Here is a 3863-nt window from a genome sequence, read left to right on the forward strand (position 1 = left end):
AAGTACACGTTTGGAACTTTATTTTAATCGTTAATCAGTAATAGTTACAACACATATGCACATACACTATATATATATATATGTGTGTGTGTGTGTGTGTATGTGTGTGTGTTTATATATATATGTGTTTATATATATATGTGTGTTTATATATATATATATGTGTGTTTTTTATATATATGTGTGTGTGTGTTTATATATATATGTGTGTTTATATATATATATATATGTGTGTGTGGGTGTGTTTATATATATATATATATATATGTGTGTGTGTTTATATATATATATATGTGTGTGTGTGTTTATATATATATGTGTTTATATATATATATATATATGTGTGTGTGTGTGTGTGTGTGTTTATATATATATATATGTGTGTGTGTGTGTGTGTGTTTATATATATATATGTGTGTGTGTGTTTATATATATATAAATGTGTGTGTGTTTATATATATATAAATGTGTTTATATATATATGTGTGTGTGTGTGTTTATATATATATATGCATATATATATGGTTGATACTTCTTGACAGAAGTTTGACATCTCTTCAGTAAAGTGTTGTGCGTTTGTGTGCACGTAGGTGACTTTTTAACCCAGCCTTAGTCCTACATGAAAGTACACACACGTGACATAAAAACTTTCCTTCATCGCATGATAATATTGTGAATCCTCGAATGTCGTGTGAGGCCACTTTTAAATTTGCAGATTAGACCACAAATATGACAATTTAGTGTTGCCGGATGTGCTGTAAAAGCCTCCTCATAAGACTGTTGTTCCTGTCTTTGATTGTGTGATTTCAGATGATTTGCGAAACCAGCTTTTAACAAATGGTATCTGCTACATACACTGCAGTGTAATTACTCTGACATTATATTTTCCTCCTGCTTTCATAAGACAGCAAGATCTACACTTCGTTCTTCAAAAATTGTTAAACTATCTCTGATGGGTTTTTTTTTTATCCATAGTGATCGATCATTTTTGCAAAAGGCATAGAGAGTAAAAAAAATAAAAGTTTCCCATAAGGTCAAAATTTTATTCTGCAAAGTTAAATGTCCAAAACCAAATACCGTGTAAGCTTATCGTTATTTCGCTAACATCTGGGATTTGAAAAAGAAAAGAACACGCTTGATTTTGTCAAGAGAAAAAGAGACAGACCGTGAAAAATAATTATTCGTCACGTCATTCGTGCTTAGCAAACACGTAAAGAATCAAGTAATTTTTTGCAAAAGGCAAAGAGGTTAAAAAAAAAACATTAAAAAACCCTAAAAGTTTCCCATATGAATTCGTCGGATATTTAAAGCGACGGATTTTATTTTTGCTACGTAAAAACGCGTGCAAATAAAAAAAAATGTTAAACAAATGTTATTTTGCTGGATTATTTCTAGTAAGACTAGAAATATAGCGTTCAACAAATTTAGTTACAAAAGGACTGCTAAACTGTTGTTCTTCAAACAAAAGAATTGGGAAAGAAAACTTGGTTGACTTTTTTTACTAAGAAATATTTATTTAATACAAGCGTAAATTGTAAACTGAATTCGTATGATGGATGTGAAATTCAAAGATTCACTGTTGGTATTGTTCCAATTCCAGGCAGAGCAAAATCTCGCGTTGCAAAAGCAGCAAATTCAACAACAAGTACAAAGAGAAGAGAGATTTAAACAAGCATTTGAAGAAAAATGCTTCAACAACAGAAACGCTTCGAGGAAATATTGATGAAAAGACAGGAGGAATAAAGAAAAATTCTGGAGGCGACACAGTTAACTAAAGTGGACGATAATCATAACGCATTTTCCCAAACAGCTGTGTGGGCCGCTATTGAAAATTTCAATTATAATCCAGAAGACGATGTCACTTTCGTCCAGTACTATAGATGATATGAGGATATTTTTATATCGGATTGTAGTATCTGGCCAGACGCGAAAAAAGCTAGGCTTTAGCTAAGGAAATTGGACACAGCAGAGCATACAAAGTTCGTGAATGTTATTCTCCCCCCCCCAAAAAAAAAACAGTGAGTTGAGCTTCCAAGAAACAGTTACGCTACTTACAGAACTTATTTCGTACATTCTTAAATAAATGAACTTATTTCGTACATTCTTAAATTAATAAACTTATTTCGTACATTCTTAAATAAATGAACTTATTTCGTACATTCTTAAATTAATAAACTTATTTCGTACATTCTTAAATTAATAAACTTATTTCGTACATTCTTAAATTAATAAACTTATTTCGTACATTCTTAAATTAATGAACTCATTTCGTACATTCTTAAATTAATAAACTTATTTCGTACATTCTAAAATAAATGAACTTATTTCGTATATTCTTAAATTAATGAACTTATTTCGTACATTCTTAAATTAATGAACTTATTTCGTACATTCTTAAATTAATAAACTTATTTCGTACATTCTAAAATTAATAAACTTATTTCGTACATTCTTAAATTAATAAACTTATTTCGTACATTCTTAAATTAATAAACTTATTTCGTACATTCTTAAATAAATGAACTTATTTCGTACATTCTTAAATTAATAAACTTATTTCGTACATTCTTAAATAAATGAACTTATTTCGTACATTCTTAAATTAATAAACTTATTTCGTACATTCTTAAATTAATAAACTTATTTCGTACATTCTTAAATTAATAAACTTATTTCGTACATTCTTAAATTAATAAACTTATTTCGTACATTCTTAAATTAATAAACTTATTTCGTACATTCTTAAATTAATAAACTTATTTCGTACATTCTTAAATAAATAATTAATTTATTTCGTACATTCTTAAATAAATAATTAATTTATTTCGTACATTCTTCAATAAATGAACTTATTTCGTACATTCTTAAATAAATAACTTATTTCGTACATTCTTCAATAAATGAACTTATTTAGTACATTCTTAAATTAATAAACTTATTTCGTACATTCTTAAATAAATGAACTTATTTAGTACATTCTTAAATTAATAAACTTATTTAGTACATTCTTAAATTAATAAACTTATTTCGTACATTCTTAAATTAAGAAACTTATTTCGTACATTCTTTAATTAATAAACTTATTTCGTACATTTTTAAATTAATAAACTTATTTCGTACATTCTTAAATTAATAAACTTATTTCGTACATTCTTAAATTAATAAACTTATTTCGTACATTCTTAAATTAATAAACTTATTTCGTACATTCTTAAATTAATAAACTTATTTCGTACATTCTTAAATTAATAAACTTATTTCGTACATTCTTAAATAAATAATTTATTTATTTCGTACATTCTTAAATAAATAATTAATTTATTTCGTACATTTTTCAATAAATGAACTTATTTCGTACATTCTTAAATAAATGAACTTATTTCGTACATTCTTAAATTAATAAACTTATTTCGTACATTCTTAAATAAATGAACTTATTTCGTACATTCTTAAATTAATAAACTTATTTCGTACATTCTTAAATTAATAAACTTATTTCGTACATTCTTAAATTAATAAACTTATTTCGTACATTCTTAAATTAATAAACTTATTTCGTACATTCTTAAATTAATAAACTTATTTCGTACATTCTTAAATTAATAAACTTATTTCGTACATTCTTAAATTAATAAACTTATTTCGTACATTCTTAAATTAATAAACTTATTTCGTACATTCTTAAATAAATAATTTATTTATTTCGTACATTCTTAAATAAATAATTAATTTATTTCGTACATTCTTCAATAAATGAACTTATTTCGTACATTCTTAAATAAATGAACTTATTTCGTACATTCTTAAATAAATTAACTTATTTCGTACATTCTTAAATTAATAAACTTATTTCGTACATTCTT

Source organism: Euprymna scolopes, chromosome 39 (genome assembly GCF_053919585.1).
Source record: "Euprymna scolopes isolate OS-2025 chromosome 39, ASM5391958v1, whole genome shotgun sequence".
NCBI classification, from domain to species: domain Eukaryota; kingdom Metazoa; phylum Mollusca; class Cephalopoda; order Sepiida; family Sepiolidae; genus Euprymna; species Euprymna scolopes.